This window comes from Macrobrachium rosenbergii, chromosome 56 (assembly GCF_040412425.1).
Source record: "Macrobrachium rosenbergii isolate ZJJX-2024 chromosome 56, ASM4041242v1, whole genome shotgun sequence".
NCBI lineage: Eukaryota > Metazoa > Arthropoda > Malacostraca > Decapoda > Palaemonidae > Macrobrachium > Macrobrachium rosenbergii.
Window position 1 is genome coordinate 12,059,302 of NC_089796.1, and position 20,000 is coordinate 12,079,301.

Below are 20,000 nucleotides of genomic sequence, written 5' to 3' on the forward strand. Positions count from 1 at the left end.
AGAAAAATTACAAATATAAATCTCCTTAATAATTGGTATAAAATTGAGAGTTGCCGGTTGATATATTTTTGGGGAGGTACAGAGGGGGGTTAATTGGGTGTGGAGGGAGGATGTGGTGGGAGAGGAGAGAAGGATGGAGGAGGAGGAGGAGGAGGGGAGGTTTGGGGGGATGGAAGAGGGCTTGGTGGAGGATGCGGTGTGAGGGTAGGATGGAGGAAATTGAGATGAGAGGTATGAGAGAATAAGAGAGAACATAGAGGATAGGATAGGTTACAGGGGTAGAAATTTGAGTGGGCTTAGATGAAGGATAGTTCCCTATCCTTCCCCATAGGATGGATAGAGGGCCTGCAGTGGAGGACGACACGTAGGAAAGAAGTGCAGGATATGGGATTTCAACAGAAATTGAGAAGGACAGAATACGGTAGGAAAGTGGATGAAGGATTGGAGATTGAGAAAGGTGTGGAGGGGGTGGATGGAAGGATAGAAGATGATTTGTAGCATAGGGCACGGAGCACTGGGCACGGGAAGATATACCGGATAGGGAACTGGGTATGGAAGGCAGAAGGATGGCGGTGAAAAAACACAAGGATTGGAGAGAAGGGAAGGATGGGTATGGGATGACACATAAAAACAGGAATGAATTACTGAAGAGGAGAGTAGATATACACGGATAGTGGGTGACAGATTTATGAAGTGGCGTGGGATAGTAAGAAGAGGATGGATAGGAAGGGAGGGGTGAGGAGTGGGAGGATAGGAGAAAATAGGACAGGAGGAGGAGGAGGAGGAGGAGGAGGAGAGGATAGGTAGGGCTATAACGGTAGCACCAGCAGCAGCAGCAGCTGATGTGCTGAAAAAGCAATACTACCCGCCAGTCGATTTCATGCAGGAGCGATTCCGATATTGACCTCTCTTCATCGTCGTTCGCTGGGTGATGGCGACTGTTGTTGCCTCTCTCTCTCTCTCTCCAATCTATTATCTCCCTCATTCTCTTATCATCTCTCTATGTCTCTACCCTACATTTAATCTACTTTCCTTCCCAACCTTTTTATACTGTCTCTCTCTCTTTCTCCTATCATCGCTCTATGTCTCTACCCAACATTTAATCTTTTCTTTATATCCAGTCTTTTATCCACACTCGCCCCCTTCTCTCTCTCTCTCATCTCTATGTTCTCTTATCATCTCTCTAAGTCTCTACCCAACATTTAATCTATTTTCTTTCCCAACCCCTTTTATACTCTCTCTCTCTCTCTCTCTCTATTATCTTATTCTCTTATCACCTCTCCATGTCTCTACCCAACATTTAATCTATTTTCTTTCCCGACCCTTTTATATTTTTTCTCTCTCTCTCTCAAATCTTTTATGACTGTTTCTCTTATCATCTCTCTACGTCTCTACCCAACATTTATTCTTTTCTTTATCCCCAGCCTTTTACCCACACTCTTCCCCTTCTCTCTCTCTCTCTCTCTCTCTCTCTCTCTCTCTCTCACACCTTTTATCTCTATGTTTCTCTTATCATCTAGGTCTCTAACCAACATTTAATCTATTTTCTTTCTCAACTCTTTTATACTTCTCAACTTTTATACTCTCTCATCTATTTCCTTATGGTTGTCTCTCTCTCACACACACACACAAATCTTTTATGGCTGTCTCTATCCAATATTTAATCTATTCTCTAATCTATTTCTCTTTCCAGTCTTTTAAACCTTTTTTTATGCACCAATGACGTCCTCTCTCTCTCTCTCTTTCTTTCATCCCAATCTTTTATCCTTCCTCCTTCTCTCTTTCATTATCCTCTAACTCTCCCTCTCCTTTCAAAATCCTATCTACATCTACACATCTCTGTCTATCTATCCTTTATCCTCTCATCCTTTCATCTTTTATCATTGCTGCGTCTCTCCCCTCCCTGCTTCCATCAAATCCACTGGCTGAGTGCTTCGTCAAACTGCAGCCGACAGCCAGGAGGAGTACCAGAATCAAGTTAATGGCATGGCGCAGAAGCAGCAGCGGAGGGTAACCAGAAGCTCTGCTCTTTTCCCTGCCTTATACACCTCATATTTGCATGCTTAATGCCCACCCGCCCCCAACCTCTCTCTCAGGGTCAGCAGCGGCGAGCAGGGTGGCCTCAGTCTCTCAACAGAAGCAGGGTCTCTCTCTCTCTCTCTCTCTCTCTTTCCAGTCTTTTATCTCTCTCTCTTATCATCTTTCCATGTCTTTATCCAGCATTTAATTTTTCCTCTTTCCCCAGCCTTTAGCAGCAGAAGCAGGACTCAGCGTCCAAAAAGAAGCTCTCTCTCTCTTTCTTTCAACAGAAGCATCCCAAAAGAAGCTTTTATCCTTCCTCCTTCTCTCTTTCATTATCCTCAACTCTCCAACAGAAGCGGGAGTCTCTCAAAAGAAGCAGAAAGTCCTTTACAGAGGTGGCTACCAGAAGCTATCTATCTCAGCTAAGCGGGTCTCAAAGAAGCTGGATCTATCAAGAGCAGAGGTGGCATCCTCTCATCCTTTCATCCTTCCCAAGAGCAGAGGTGGCAGCAGAAGCAGGAGTGGCAGCAGCAACAGAAGCGGAGTCGGAAGCAAAAGAAGCAGAGTGGAAGCCTCAGAGGTCATCCTCCGCAGTCATTTGAAGCAGAGTGGAAGTAGCAGCAGAGGCAGGAGTGGCGGCAGCAACTCTGGCGGAAGCTCCCCAGAGTGGAAGTCTCAAGAAGCAGAGGTGGCAGTAGCAGCAGAACCTCCAGTAAAAGCCCAAAGAAGCTGGCTGCAGCAAGAGCAGAGGTGGCAGTAGCAGCAGAAGCAGGAGGGCATCAGCAGAGAAGCAGAACAGTAGCAGCAGAAGCAGGAGGGCAGAAGCAGCAGAAGCAGGAAAGTGGCAGTAGCAGCAGAAGCAGGAGTGGCAGAAGAGAAGCAGGGTGAAGCAAAGAAGCAGGTGGAAGTGGCAGCCAGGCAGGTGGCATATCTCAGAGTGTCTATCTATCCAGAGTTTATCCAGGTGGCGTGCTTGGCGCAGAGGCTGGCGAGCAAAGAAGCAGGTCCTGTGATATGACGAAGCAGGTGTGTGGCAGCCCGGAAGCAAGAGCTTTGGCGGCAGAAGCGGGAGTGGCGGCGGCAGCAGAGCAGGGTGGCGGTAGCAGCGGCAGGGTGGCGGTAACCCGGCAGAAGCAGGGTGGCATCCTCCAAAGTGATGGGTCATTTGCTGCGGGGTCGGTAGCGGCAGAAGAATTTAGCAGCCAGGGTTTCTCTCTCTCCCCCTCCTAGGGCAGGGTGGCGGCCTAAGAACAGGGAGTCCTTGGGAAGCGGGGTGGAGTAAAAGGGTCCCACTGGCTGGAAGTACAGAGTTCATCAAAGGGGTGGCAGTGGCGGCAGAAGCAGGAGTGGCAGCAACAGCAAGCAGGGTGGCAGTAGCAGCAGCAAGTGTTAGCAGAAGCAGGGAGTGGCAGTACAGCAGGAGAGGAAGTGGAAGTAGCAGCAAGAGCAGAGGTGGCAGTAGCAGCAGAAGCAGGAGTGGCAGTAGCAGCAGAAGCAGGAGTGGCAGTAGCAGCAGAAGCAGGAGTGGCAGTAGCAGCAGAAGCAGGAGTGGCAGTAGCAGCAGAAGCGGGAGTGGCGGAAGCAAAAGAAGCAGAGTGGAAGTAGCAGCAAGAGCAGAGGTGGCAGTAGCAGCAGAAGCAGGAGTGGCAGCAGCAGCAGAAGCAGGAAGCAGGGAGGGCGGAGAAGCAGGAGCAAAAGTGGGAAGCAGAAGGAAGTAGCAGCAGCAGAAGCAGGAGTGGCAGCAGCAGAAGCAGAGGTGAGTGGCAGAAGCAGCAGAGCAGAAGCAGGAGTGGCAGGCAGCAAAGAAGCAGAAGTGAAAGCAGTAGCAGCAGAAGCAGAGGTGGCAGAAGCAGCAGAAGCAGGAGTGGCAGTAGCAGCAGAAGCAGGAGTGGCAGTAGCAGCAGAAGCAGAAGCAGGAGTGGCAGTAGCAGAAGAGGCAGGAGTGGCGGTAGCAGCAGAAGCAGGAGTGGCAAGCAAAGAAGCAGAGTGGAAGTAGCAGCAAAGCAGAGGTGGCAGAGCAGCAGAAGCAGGAGTGGCAGTAGCAGCAGAAGCAGGAGTGGCGGTAGAAGCAGAGGGAAGCGGGAGTGCAGGAAGCAAAAGCAGGTGGAAGTAGCAAAAGAAGCAGAGTGGCAGTAGCAGCAGAGAGCAGGGTGAAGCAGGAGTGGCAGTAGCAGCAGAAGCGGGAGTGGCGGAAGCAAAAGAAGCAGAGTGGAAGTAGCAGCAGAGGCAGGAGTGGCGGCAGCAACAGAAGCGGGAGTGGCGGAAGCAAAAGAAGCAGAGTGGAAGTAGCAGCAAGAGCAGAGGTGGCAGTAGCAGCAGAAGCAGGAGTGGCAGTAGCAGCAGAAGCGGGAGTGGCGGAAGCAAAAGAAGCAGAGTGGAAGTAGCAGCAGAGGCAGGAGTGGCGGCAGCAACAGAAGCGGGAGTGGCAGAGCAAAGCAGAAGCAGAGTGGAAGCAAAAGAAGCAGAGTGGCAGTAGCAGCAGAAGCAGGAGTGGCAGCAGCAGAAGCGGGAGTGGCGGAAGCAAAGAAGCAGAGTGGAGAGTGGCAGAAGCAAAGAAGCAGAGTGGCAGTAGCAGCAAGAGCAGAGGTGGCAGCAGCAGAGCAGTGGCGGAAGCAAAAGAAGCAGAGTGGAGCAGCAGGCAGCAGGGTGGCAGCAACAGAAGCAAAAGAAGGTGGAAGTAGCAGCAAGGCGGTGGCAGTAGCAGCAGAAGCAGGAGTGGGAGCAGCAGAAGCGGAGTGGCGGAAGCAAAAGAAGCAGAGGGAAGTAGCAGCAGAGCAGAGGTGGCAGCAGCAACAGAAGCGGAGTGGCAGTAGAAGCAGGAAGGAGTGGAAGTAGCAAAGAGCAGAGGTGGCAGTAGCAGAAGCAGGCAGGGTGGCAGCAACAGAGTAGCAGGAGTGGCGGAGAAGCAGCAGCAAGAGCAGAGGTGGCAGTACTTGCTTAGGCAAGTAGTAGCAGCAGAAGCTGGGGTAGCGGAAGTAAAGCCAGGAGCTTAATGGCGGGAGTGGGCAGCAAAGAAGCAGGAGCAATGCTTGTAGTAAAACAGGAGGAAGTAAGCAGAAGCAGGAGTGGCGGCGGGCAACAGGCGGTGGCGGAAGCAAAAGAAGCAGCAGCAAAGCAGAGGTGGAGTGGCAGTAGCAGAAGTGAGGCGGAAGCAAAAGAGTGGGTAACGTGGGGCGGGGTGGCGGAGAGGAAGTAGCAGCAAGAGCAAGGAAGAGGGTAGCGGGGTGGCGGAAGTAGCAGCAGTGGAAGCAGGAGTGGCAGTAGCGGCAGAAGCAGGAGTGGCGGAAGCAAAAGAAGCAAGAGTGGAAGTAGCAGCAGAGCAGTGGCGGCAGCAACAGGAAGAGCAGAAGCAGAGTGGAAGTAGCAGCAGAGCAGAGGGTGGCGGTGGCAGCAGCAGCAGAAGCAGGAGTGGCAGTAGCAGCAGAAGCGGAGTGGCGGAGCGGCAGCAGCAGAGGCAGAAGAGACCAGGAGTGCTTGGTAACGGCAGAAGCGGGAGTCGCGGGGAGTGTAGCAGCAAGAGAGCCGTTAAGACGGGAGTGACCTGACAGGGTGGCCTTGACTGGCAAAGGCGTGGCCTGAAAGGACCTGTTTGTGTTTCAAACTTCCGGAGCGCTGAAGGATGTTGGAGCGTGTGTAAGGTGTGGTTGTATGTGTGTGTGTGTGAACATGAAGGATGTATGTATGGTTATATAGGTGTAGACGTTCGTCACTGTTTGTGTTCGCAAGAGCGTGAGTTTGTATGTTTGTACTGGCACTAATGTTTGTTTCCAGTGTAAATCTGTATGCGTTTGCGTGTGAGTGTCTATGTGTGTGTGTGTTGACGGACGTTTGTAATGTTTGTGTACGCACAAACACGAGTTTGCATGTGTTGCTCCTGGAATAGGCTTCGCCCAGAGGATCACACTGAGTGGCTTTACGTGTATGTGTGTCTGCGCTTGTGTGAGTGAGCATATACGCGTTTGTGTTGCCTGGCGCAAGTTGGTGATTGTATGTGCATTAGCGCTGGTAAGGAGCATTCTATGAGCAATTGCATTTACATGTCTTAGTGTATATTCATGTTTGAGTGTTTGTGTGCGGGGAGGTATATCATGGTTTCTGTTTGTGCTTGCATGGGTATGTTCTTTTGTATCTATTGTTTGTGCTGGCACATGCATGACCTTAAGGATCTGTCCATGATTTCGCCTGTATGTTTGTAAGCGCGCCTGTGCGTGCATGGTATGGAAGTTTGTATTTCCATACATGGATAAGTTTGCATGAGATATTTCCTCTATAAGATTGGCAGGGCTCATATTGAGTCATCTTCCATCCTGCATAGGCTATATTCGTTGTTTGTGCTTGCATATACTTGCGTATACGTTTGCTTGCGTGTGAACGCATGTGTTAACGTGCTCGCGCGGACGTTCATCCATAAGTCACCACAAACGGGGGGAGTAAGCCATATGTGTGTGTGTATGTTTGTACGTGCGTTTATGTGAGGGTGAGCACTTGTGTAAGTATTTGGGTTGCAGTTCCATACGAACGAATGCGGTTGTGTCTTTGTGAATGCGGTTGTGTCGTAATTTGTGTATGTGTGTTGGGTATGAGTAAATGTTTTATATTGTACTCTAATAATCTTGAATTTCAAACTGTGTCACTTCTTTCTGTGTATGTGATTTCAAACTGTGTCACTTCTTTTTCTATGAGCTTGAATTTTGTGTCACTTCTTTCTAATGAACACCATATTCTCTGGAGATCAAACTGTTACTTCTTTCTAATGAACATATATTCTCTGGAACTTTAATTTCAGGTCAGTGGCTCCAGTGGGCTTGTTCCATATGAATAAAGTTTATCTTCTTAATAATAATAATAATAATAATAATAATAATAATAATAATAATAATAATAATAATGAAAATCTGAAAATCTTCTACAATCGACGTGAATATGTTTATAAAATCCAAAATCCACATTTATGTAAAGTGCTGTATTTACAAATAATGAAATAATTTAGGGCTTTTTCGAGCCTGCTCAATGCTTCTTCAGCTAAAGCAGATCTTGATTTGTTTAAAACAAACTTTAAAAACAGGGTAAATAAGACGCAATTCTTTAAAAAATTATTAAGGTAATTCCCTCGTTCTCGGTCTAACATTAATAATAATAATAATAATCTGTCTGAGTTGGGTACTGTGATAATATCTGTGTACGTGTTAGTATCTTTATTTGTATCTCAAGTTGTGTGAGTGCCCATGTATGTTTGTGTGGTTATGCGCGCGTATGTGCGTATGTATATACATGCGCGAACGGAAAAACGTCAATTTTTAGCCCAGACTATAAGCCTTCTCACTCCCCCTCCCCAAATCCACCCCCCTCTCCACCTTCCACCCCGGATCCAACACTGTCGGAACCGAGCCAACGAGGCGTGAAATGTTGACCAATGATGTCCATTAAATGCTTCTCATGAATTACTGTTTATAACAAATGACAGTCGGTGGGCCAAGGTTTCCCAGACCCGTGTAACTGCTCGCTTGCTAAATATAATCTGCGCTCAAGCGAGACTAATGAGATATTGCTTGTTGTTATTGGACATTTTTCAATTTTTCGGTTATCTCCCCAGTTTTGTCGTTTCTAGGGTAGAGGGTGCACTTTCATTTATTTATTATTAGTATTATTTTTGGCAGTGGGGATTTCTTGGTTGAGGGAATAATGAAGAGATAGGTTGCTAGGGATGTGCTTTGCTTGTGAAGATATTTCGACAAATGCGTTTAAACTACGACAAAATAAAAGAATCCGTTTTAAAAAACGTAATAAACATATTAAAATATAAAAAATACCTTCCCAACCAAAGCAAACAGGTTTCAAATACATGACAACTACGTACGACAGATTACATCAACCTATATAAACATATTCTTTCAAAAAATGCGTCGAAATGGAAAAAAATGTTAAAAATACATTACAGAGGTACAATAATGAAACTTATACATTAAAACTTAAATCAAATGCGTTCGAATATACACAACATATACCTTCTAAATATTTAGCATTCTGTTCAAAAGACTGTTAGAGTAAAAAAGCACAAATGTTTGAGAAAATAATATAATCCCAAAGAGCCTCTGACAGGAACAACAGCCCCCCAGGAAATCGAATGTATCTGTATGCATGTATGTACGTATGTGCTATGTATGTATTGTGTGTATGTAAATTTGATGTTAACATGTTGACTTTTAATTATTTAGAACAACAGATTCCACCAAAATCCGTCTGCATTAGTTGAGAGTCGAACCCAGTCCTTCTCCCTGGTGAGGCGAGTGGTCTAACACTAGAATAGGAAAAATGCACATCCATATATATATATATATATATATATATATATATATATATATATATCTATATATATATATATATATATATATATATATATATATATATACATTCACACAATATAGATATATAATATATACATATATATATACTTATATACATATACATCCCGTTGTACTTCTTTACATAAATAGTATATATATTAAAATATATTTATCACATTAAATATTTATATACTTAATAATAATGTATATATGTATATATATATATATATATATATATTATATATATATATATATATATATATATATATATATATATATATATATATATATATATATATATATATATATATATATATATATATATATATTGAGAAAAGACTCTGATCCATCTCTTGCAGTTTAAAAACCCGCGCCATAGCAAGATATCTGTATCCTTTTGCAGTATAATTAAACGATTTTCTTCACTTAAATATATTTCAATCTTATTTAGTTATGAAGAGCGCGTTATCCAAATGACAATTGAATTTCTCACAAATCAAAAACTTGGTCTAAGTTTTCTCTTTAAACATGGACAAACGGGGTCCCATGACGTAATGGTTGAGACGTGTAATCCGTTATGAAAACAAACAAATTACAGAGAGAGAGAGAGACGGAAGGGTAATGCTCGCTTCGAGTTAATTGTTCTATCACATTTTGCAGCAACTTTTTCAAGCCGTAATGCGATTCTGTTGATTATCTTTTCTTATCCTTTTCAGTTTGTGTAATTAATATGTGACAAGGAAGAGACGGGTGTTAACCGTTCATTATTATTATTATTATTATTATTATTATTGTTATTTTTTTTTTTTATTATTATTATTATATTTTTACCTATTTATTAATTTAGTTTTTCCTTTTTTAATAAGTGAATCTTCTTAATGTATTTCCCTTCCTCTTGCTTCTTCCTAATGAACACCATATTCTTTGGAAGACTGAATTTCAAGTCAATGGCCCCCCTTTGGTGGGCTTGTTCCATATGAACGGGGTTAATCCTCTATATAATAATAATAATAATAATAATAATAATAATAATATGTAATAATAATAATTATTATTAATATTATCATGTTATTATTATTATTATTATTATTATTATTATTATTATTGTTGTTGTTGTTTTGTGTTTGATTGATTCCACTTACTGTTACCTCTTCTGCCTCTAATGCAGAAGTGTGTTATGTATATACACCTGTTCTTAAAATTTGCAGAAAGCTACTTCATCTTCTTGTTTATGATTTTTCAACTGACAAAATGATGAAGTTCACGACTGCACAAAGAACTGAATTTGGTTTAAGGAAGACAGAAGTGTTGTCTTTGTTGCTTCCTTATTTTCAAGCTCGTTATCTCCGATTTCATGTACAGATATTGTTTATCTATTTTAGACAAGTTGTGTTCCTTAAAGTCTGATCTTAATTTTTTTCTACGCTTGTTTAAGAATAATAAATTTTTACTACAACTGTTAAAAATTACAAATCTTTACTAAAATTGTTTAAAAATTTTAAATTTTTACTACAATTGTTAAGAATTATAAATTTATACTAAATTTTTTTAAAAATTACAGATTTTTGCTACAATTGTTAGGAAATTTAGATTTTTACCAAAATTGTTTAAAAATTATAAAATTTTACTACAATTGTTTAAAAATATAATTTTTTACTGCAAATGTCTAAAAATTATAAATTTTAACTACAATTTTTCAATATTATAAATTTTACTACAATTGTTTTGAATATCATAATTTTTACAGTTATTTAAAAATTATAAATTTATTTCACAATTGTTTGAAAATCATAATTTTTTACAGTTATTTAAAAATTATAAATTTTCACTACAACTGTTGAAAAATTAGAACAAATTAGCATATGATTTTTCCTATTCTCCTCTCGTGTTTCTTATGTTTTCTTCAGCTTTAGGTATAAATCAGTATTTTATCTGACTTAGATATTAATTTTCTAAAATTTCCCACTAAAGTTTACACGCGAATAGCGGAGAAAGTCGAAGACTAAAGGGTTAACCTCCTGCCTTGTAAAACTCATTTATTTACCAATTTGTTAATTTATTTTTCCTTGTCTAATAACAGACTCTTTCTGTATGTCCTATTGCCTTCTGTTATTTCTTTCAAATGAATACCATATACTTCGGAAGCTTGATTTTCAAGTCGGTGGCCTCTGTGGGCTTGTTCCATATGAATAGGGTTCACCTTCTGTTTAATAATAATAATAATAATAATAATAATAATAATAATAATAATAATAATAAAAGTTACTGATTCTCCCTCTCTGAAGGATATTCGTTACAAATTTTTAAAATTTTTATTTAAAGTTTTACGCTATATTATCCTTTCGCTTAAAGCATTTCTTTTATTCTTCCAATTCATACATCGCATTTAATTCAGGAAAGGAAACATCCCACAAAAACTCCTTCCGATGACATCCCTATAAAGGTAAGGACACTGATTACACATTATTTATGAAATATCGATATCTGTTACATACGTTATTGTGATAGCAACGACTCTCATTCGTCAATAATGAGCGCAATGTGTGAAAGTGGAAAGTTAACCTCCATAACACGAACCTTGACCTAATTTAAGGTTTAAGCTTATTTATACCAGGGCTCAGTTATACATAGGTGGGTCTGACATATAGTATCGCCTTTACAGTCATGTATGTAACGAAAGTATTCTGTTGTTCATTTTCTGTTTAAATAAATTCTGACTGACATTGTCTATTATTTGAAGTTCTCCTACCTACCCTGTTTTTAGTCCAACAAGTGGAAATGGCAAGGAATGTAAAATTATGAGGTCATTCAGCGCTGAAAGGTAAATTGAGAGTAGAACGATTTTAAGCCAAGCTCTGGGACCCATGAGGTCATTCAGTGTTGAAAAGGAAATTGAGAGTAAAAAGGTTTTAAAAGTGTAACAGGAGGCAAACTTCGTAGTTGCACTGTGAAACAATTGTTAAGAGAGGGTCGAAAGTAAGATGGAAGGAGAATATGAACGGAGGTTTAATAAAAGGAATGAAAGGGGTTGCAGCTAACGGCTGAAAGGGCGCTACAAATTACCTCAAGTAATGTCTACAGTGCACCACGCGAGGTGTGTTGACGGCCCTACCTCCCTACTAGTGTTCAACAGTATCGGATTCAAGATGCCTCATCATGAATAAAAGTGTAAATTTATTTATCAAATATAAGATGACTTCACAATTATGTTGACTATCGAAAATAAGGCCCAAGGATAAAAGTTTTAAATTTACTCTTTATCAGGAAGACAATTGCTTTAAATTAATTTTCATTGCCAACAGCCATATCACGTTGAAAGTACCGCTTCTCGTCCGATCAGCGAAGTTAAGCAACGTTGGCTCTGGTCAGTACTTGGATGGGTGACCGCCTGGGAACACAGATGCTGTTGGCGTCTGATTTTTTAGCTGGTCCGCTAGTGGCGATATGCCGCTCAGAAGTCGCGAGTTCGCGCCTCCCTCAAGGCGATGAAAAATCACTGGCTCTGTATCATGATCAGTTGCTGCCGCAGTGTGGGGTCTGCGGTGGGAGGTTGAAACCAACATTCTATGAAAGCTTGAATTTCAAGTCAATGGCCCCTGTGTGCTTGTTCCCGTGTGAATAGGTTTCACCTACCGAAATAATAATAATAAACAATAATATCGACTATACGAAATTGGGAAAAGAGCTTTTAATTAATTTTTATTAGCAATACGATCTCCAAATTGATTGCCCTTACAAAGTATAAGTCATCAAAATAACAATATCAAATTTAAGGCAGTTTCATATATATCTTTTAATGATGAGAACGAGTCATCAAGAACAAATGCATTCGTGATAAGAGCTTCAAATGCATCGGTCAAAAGTAATACCACTTCAGATTTATATTCATTAATGAGAATCACAAGAAAAGCGACAAATTTATGACTTCCACTTATTTCCCTAATATGGCAAAACCAAACAGCATTTTCATTTTAACTAAGTTTCCCATGGGAATACGCCAGCGAGAGACTTCACGGCATGAAAGCTTTCATCAAGAAGAAGCAACAATTTGTCCTATGTAAAACTTGGGTGGAATGGCTAGGGAGGAGGGAGGGGGGAGGGGGAAGGTTGTAAAAGGATGCAGAGGAGGCTGTGTTATTGCAAATGTCACACACCTGTCCCCAGAGATGAATGGGGGGCGGGTTTGAATGGGCAGGTGCCGAGTGTTTGCCTGACGCGCTGCTCTAATCATGTGTCCAGTCATCATTTCCAATGAAGTAATGATTAAGTGGCTTTAAAAGCGAGAGAGAGAGAAGAGAGAGAGATGATGATGATGAGTGATGTGGTCGCTTTTAAGGGACATGGCGATGGAGAATGAAGGAAGGACGGTTTGTCCCCTTCAGCAGAAGAGAGAGAGAGAGAGAGAGAGAGAGAGAGAGAGAGAGAGAGAGAGAGAGAGAGAGAGAGAGAGAGAGAGAGAGAAGGCTCATGCATACGACCACAAGCAAAATAATCAAACAATCTACTCAAAGAAGAGAATAAATAATAAACGGCCTTTAGGCTGATCTGTCAAATATCCGATCAAGTTGGCCCCCTTTTCCTCTCTCATTAAATATGCGCCCCCCCCCAAAACCCAATCCCCTTTAATGGAATTTAAGCCAAAGGCCAAGCACTGGGACCTATGAGGTCATTTAGCGCTGAAAACGAAATTCAGAGTAAAAGGTTTTAAAGGTGTAACAGGAGGAAAACCTCGCAGTTGTACTATGAAACAAATGTTAGGAGAGGGTGAAAGGGAAAGAAAGATGGAAGAAAGTGAATATGATTGGAGGTACAGTAAAAGGAATGAAAGGGGCTGCGCAGCTTGGGGTCGAAGGGACACTGCAAAGATCTAAAGTAATGCCTCTCTCCACGGGAGAATTATGACAGAATAAATGTTGAGTTATACATTTACATAGAGACAACTTCATTAATATCAACCATGGCGAAATCATAGCGCACATAGTGAAGTGTCATACTTTAGTAACTATGATGAAGCGTCATAATAATAATGGTAACACTAATGATAATAATAGCTCCATTCACGCCGTACACTCATACCCGTAAATGTAAAGAAACACTAAAATATTTTCATTTTCATAAATGGGAGCCATTCAGCTCAAACCTGAATGATATATGAAAAAGAATGAGGAAAGAAAAATGGCTTAACTTCATGAAGCCATTTACCAGTCGCCCCTTGAAAGACGGCAGGTTATGGATGTCGGAAAATGAAAATGAAGATTACCTTAATATGTAACTCTCTTCGCCATTGGAAAAATAACAAGTGAAACAAACTTCTGGCCATTAGTTTATGTATGCATTCTTTTCTAGCCCAGTCCAGGAGAAAACAAGAAAAGTACAATAAAGAAGGGTGAGGCTTAACCCCTAAGGAAGAAGCGTCATTACTCAGGACATACAGAAGCAGGAATAGAATCCCAAACCTTGAGGATCTGAAGTCCTCAGACAAGGTTTGGTAATCTCGGCGTCTTTCGTTCTTTAGTCTTCCATCTTTTAGAGGGCGCGATTGTCATACACTCGTCTGAGATAAGCCATTATTCACCTGAGGGCGTGGCATTCTGAATAGACCATTGCGAAGACCTTCCGTACCACACAGATAAGATGAACCGCTGAAAAATCTATTTTTGCGCGCACAATGCACCTCCTTGAAGGCCTGAATACATGCGTAAAATACAGAAGCGCAAAGAAAAGGGATATTCGCTGTATCGCATCCGCATAAAATACAGAAATGATAAACGGCGTTCCTTAGAAACCCTTCAGAAGATCGGCCTTTTATCGCCTTATCTTAATCAACTCTCTCCGATGTCTGGGCTGCTCTCAACCCGGAGACTTTTCCTCGATCCAGACCTGGAGTGCTCCTGAACCCCCCATCCCCCTTTCCCCCGTCCCCGCCTTCCCACAATCCCTTTCTCACACTGAATCTTCCCAACCCATCCCTCCGTCGTTACGGAACAACCTCGTTAATGCCCGTAATCTCGTTACGGCATTAATTACTGTCTCAAAACGCACTAATTATATGATCCGCGATTCACGACAACAATCAAAAGGGGTCCCTATCTGATGCACCTGGAAGATCTCAGCCGTCGATAACAATGTTAGAGCGGGATCGTCTCTTTGATGCGGTTTTGAAGGACTCGAAGTCCCTTAATTCTGAGTCTTTGAAGATTAGGACAGCGATGTAATATGGACTGAATTGAATGTAGAGGGTGGCCAGAGCCAAACACAGGACCTATGGTCATTCGGCGCTGAAATGGAAATTGACAGTAAAAAGGTTTGAAAGGTGCAACAGGAAAACGGGCGGATGGGATGAATCAATTGTCAGAGGGTGGAAAGTAAGATGGAAGAAGAATACGAACGGAGGGACAGTAAAAGGAATGAGACGGGTTGGCCCAGCTAGGGGCCAGGCACGCTGCAAGAAACATAAAGTAATGCCTACAGTGCACCACGTGGGGCGCATGACGAGGCTATGTTATCAAAGGGCTGAGTCCCCTCGAAAACGCGCAGATGGAGACACGCTCTCCGCAAGAGGTAGTGCCGTCAGGTGCGCTGTAAGCATTACTAAGGTTCTTTAGCGTCTTATTTAGCTGCCTCCTCATTCCTTTACTGTACCTCCATTCATAATATCTTTCTTCCATCTTGTATCCACCCTCTCTTAATAATTGTTCATAGTGCAACGGCGAGATTTTCTCCTGTTACACCACTAGAACTTCTCTCATTTTCCTTTCGGCTCTGAACGACCTTGGGTCCCAGTGTAACGCTGGCCTAAACTCTATATTCCATTTCATTCTATTGCATTCCTGAGGACACGCTAGTGGCCAGGAAAATATTCCAAACCTGCCCTTGGCAAAAACTACAATGGTCCCCCCACAACCAATCAGCAGCCTTAATTTATCGTGCCGCTGAAGAAGGTGATTTGACTTGAAGGGAGACTAGATAGGCCAAGGAAACTCCATATATCTCGCCCGCGTATGCACGCCAAAGGCATAATTGAAATGGCTGACAGTATTCAACACAAAAAATGACGCGAGTAATAGAAATATGCATGTTTATCTTACATCTTAGATTAAACACAGGGCGTTCAAATGAAATGCAGAAGACCTGGGTTCGATCCCGATGTGAGGTAAAAACTGATCAGTGAAATGATAGTTGGTTTGGAAACAGACAATAGCAAGCACTCAAGCCTGCAAGAGCATCCAAGTTGTGGGCAAAGCATAACACAGCGGTGATCCAAGGAGCCATTTATTCATTACTAATACAAAATTGATTTTCTTTAAAGGACTGAAATAGAAACATGGTGGAAAGCAGATATTGTTATCGCACGGATAGACAGTTATATAAATAAACAGTATTCTTGGTAAAAATTAAATTAAAAACTTAAACAGAGGGCTTTCCCGAATAACGAGACGGTGTTTCTTCCTCAGTGTTTACGTAAAAAAATGTAAAGTTACTTCAGTGCAATCGCGCAAGCCTCTGTGCAACGTATAATGCTGTATGAAACTCTCATCCACGACCCATGAAACTCTCAGTCGAGGCCCATGAAATTTTCAGCTACGGCCCGGTGGTGGCCTATGTTTTTGGCACCTATAGCGGTGCCAGACGCTGATCATAGGTAACTTTAACCTTAAATAAAATAAAAACTACTGGCCAGGACTGAGGCTGGTATGCGGTGATGGAGGGTGGATGATCAACATGCAATTTCAGCCCTCTAACCTCAGTAGTTTTAAGATCTGAGGCGGAGAAGAAAAAGTGCCGGACGGACAAACAGCCATCTCAGTAGTTTTCTTATACAGAAAACTAAAAAACACCGAAGAGGAACACCGTTCTGGTGTTCACAGCTCTCTGTTTAAAGTTTTTACCTTTTACCAATAATACAATTTAATTACATGATTGTGGATCTTTAATGAACATATTTTATCACATTATAAATTTTTTAAGCAATGTTGTTATTATTAACACTCAAAGTATTTGCGCGTACATTTTGAACAATCATAGGATGCAATTAACCCTTTATGCAAGCCTCCTACGAACGAAGTAGAATCCTCGTACAAAAGAGAACATAAAAGAGGACTAGATAAAGCGCACAGACAAGAAAAAACGATACATTCCATAACTGAATACCCTTCTTTCCCACTCGATGTAAATATAGCACAAATAAATCTAATATCGTTCACAAATACGAGATTCTAAAACCTACAGAGAGAGAGAGAAGAGAGAGAGAGAGAGAGATAACGCAGTCTTTTTAAGAGAGAGAGAGATAATGCACTGTCCTTTTAAATGGGAGAGAGAGAGAGAGAGATAATGCACTTTCTTTTTAAGAGAGAGAGAGAGAGAGAGAGAGAGAGAGATAATGCACTGTCTTTTTGAGAGAGAGAGAGAGAGGGAGAGAGATAATGCACTGTCTTTTTGAGAGAGAGGGAGAGAGATAATGGACTGTCTTTTGAGAGAGAGAGAGGGAGAGAGGGAGAAGATAATGCACTGTCTTTTTGAAGGAGAGAGAGAGAGAGAGAGAGAGAGAGAGAGAAAGAGAAACGGTTTTCCATTTATACAGGGAAGAAGAGAGAAAGACAGAGAGACGGAGAGACAGACAGACAGACAGAGATGGAACAGCAACCGAAGTAGAATATGACGAGGAAACATCAACAATAACGAAGAAAATATTTGGAAAACAAATTAAAGACAATGATGAGACAACACAGAGCATACGATTTGAATCACAATTCACAAGCCTTGCCTACCAACTAATCAGATACAGTCTTCAATATAAAGAAGTAAAAAATGCGCCGAAGTTTTTTCGGCGCAGTCGAGGTTTTTGCACAGCGCACAATCAAGACCACGGAAACTAGATCTATCTTTAAGTGGCCTCAGTATAATGCTGTATGAGCCACGGCCCATGAAACTCTGACCCGGCCGTGGTGGCCTGTGTTGTTGCGTTGCCAGAAACACGATTATGGCTAACTTTAACCTTAAATAAAATAAAAAAAAACAAAACACTACTGAGGCTAGGGGACTGCAATTTGGTATGTTTGATGATTGGAGGGTGGATGATAAACATACAAAATTGCAGCCCTCCAGCCTCAGCAGTTTTTAAGATCTGGGGGCGGACAGAAAAAAGTGCGGACAGAAAAAAGCGCGGACGGAAGACAAAGCCGGCACAACAGTTTTCTCTTCAGAAAACTAAAAATAATAACAACGAACCCATTGTAAGCTCTTGAAAACTCAAATCTCGGCTGGTTTATATATATACACACACTATATATATATGTTTATATATATATAATATATATATATCTATATATATATCATCTATATATATATATATATATATATATATATATATATCTATATATATATATATATATATATATATATATATATATATATATATATATATATATATATATATATATATATATATATATATATATATATATATACAATTTATATATCCACACTCCAGCAATATGAAATGACAGTAAGCCAATTTGTATATATATATATATTTGTATATATATATATATATATATATATATATATATATATATATATATATATATATATCATATATATATTATATATATATTATATATATATATATATATATATTATATATATATATATTATATATATATATATAATATACATATATATATGTGTATATATATATTATATATATATATATATAAACCTCTACGCTGTTATACTATTATATGAGTTTCTGTCCAGCTAATATGCTATCGTTGCATCACCTAACAAAGTAGCGTAAAATCTTTTTTTACTAATATTCCAATGCCAAAATTATTTACAACGTACAAAATCCGATTAACCTTTTGAATAAAACGGCTCTTGGTGTTATCACCCTACTAACCAAACATCATAAAACCTAATAATGAGCACTCATCAACACCTGAGTTGTTATTACAGTTGATAGGGAATGGTTTACAAGGTGACCAAGGTCCAGACACCACGTCATCCTCCTTCGATGAGGTTAATTCAGAAATTAACCTCATCGAGCGAGCAATCTGACACTGCCCGACAACCAGAAGCGTGATCATTAGCCTGTAGTGATTCTCTCTTTGTCTTGCTTATAAAATAACTTTTTCTATAAAACTCAGTTTCTACTTTACATTCTTTTCTCTCTTTAAAAAGGGAGAACAGGAAGATAACTGAATTAGTGATCCGTAATATACTTCGCTATAAAACATTGAAAGCTATTATAGAGGTTTAGACGAGAAAACTCCTCACCCCACCGGGGTAGAACCATTTTTAACATTTTCTCTCTCTCTCTCTCTCTCTCTCTCTCTATAACACCGGATAAATACTCGACAACTTTGTCATGGAAACTTTAATAAGAACCATTTTTAACACAGATTCTCTCCCTCTCTCTGACGCCAAATGCGTACTCGCCAACATTATTATGGGAACTTTGAAAAGAACCATTTTTAACATTCTCTCTCTCTCTCTCTATAACACCGAATAAGTACTCTCATGGGAACTTTGAAAAGAACCATTTTTAACATTCTCTCTCTCTTTCTCTCTCTCTCTCTCTCTATAGCATCAAATAAGCACACGAATACATTATCATGGGAACTCTGACGACCCATTTTTAACCTTTTTTCTCTCTCTCTATCTCCCTATCCCTCTATAACCACCGAATAAGTACTCGACTTCATTGTCATGGGAACTTTGAAAAGAACCATTTTTAACATTCTCTCTCTCTCTCTCTTTCTCTCTAACACCGAACAAGTGCTCGACAACATTATCATGGGAACTCTGAGAATACAACACCGAACAAGTACTCGACAACATTATCATGGGAACTCTGAGAATACGAACTTCCCTGGACATACAAATGAAGAGGCGATTGATTGTCCCTGTTGACGTCGAGGGCTGTGGCTACTCTTCTTCACCTGCGCGGAGGACCCTACCTGCAAATCACATCTCGTTACCTGCAAATCAGGGCACGTGTTGGGCAGCCGCGCGACACACGTGCTACGCAAACAAACACGACCAATTTTCTCCTAAAGTCTTTGACCAAAACATGCTGCATGGGCGGAAAAACCCTGTCAATAAAACGAGCGAAACAGTTTCCGCCTGAATCACGCTGCATATTTCATTTAAAATCCATGCTCTTTCTGAGTCACGCGCCATATTTCATTTAAAATCCATGTTCCTTCTGCTACTGCTCACATTCTGAATTAGCGTTTTTTTTTTTTATTTCCTTTTACGCGTTCGAGAAGACTTGTATTTGATGAATGAAAGCATTAGTGACTTTTCCAGCCTTGGTGTATTTTTAGGTACAAACTACAGCTGTAGTTTAAATCGCAGCCATTTTCCTTTACACTTCGACTGAAAATGAATAAACAACATTAAACATTTACTCTAACGATTAAGTGCTCAAAATAACCCTTGAAATTACCATTCAGCCTCTTTTCATCAGCACAACGACAAACAACCTAAGGTCCTTATCTAGACCAGACCTGATGAACAAGATAGAAAGATGAAAGCAAGGATGCGTCGGGAGAAAGGGAAATGTGAATTCCTCAAAGATTTTTTTTTTTATTGGTCCTTAAAAATTACAATAAAACACACTTTCCTTTCGTT

At 40.7% G+C, this 20,000-nt stretch overlaps 1 protein-coding gene and 1 non-coding gene across 2 annotated transcripts in view; one reads left to right on the plus strand and one right to left on the minus strand.

Moving 5' to 3' along the window:
* MAPk-Ak2 (MAP kinase-activated protein kinase 2) overlaps positions 1 to 20,000 on the minus strand; it is a 363,081-nt gene that overhangs the window by 316,607 nt on the left and 26,474 nt on the right. The gene's annotated exons all lie outside the window — the stretch shown is intronic.
* On the plus strand, positions 11,661 to 11,778 carry LOC136836786 (5S ribosomal RNA). The gene has a single exon (XR_010852485.1). It is a non-coding gene; the product is annotated as a 5S ribosomal RNA (ribosomal RNA).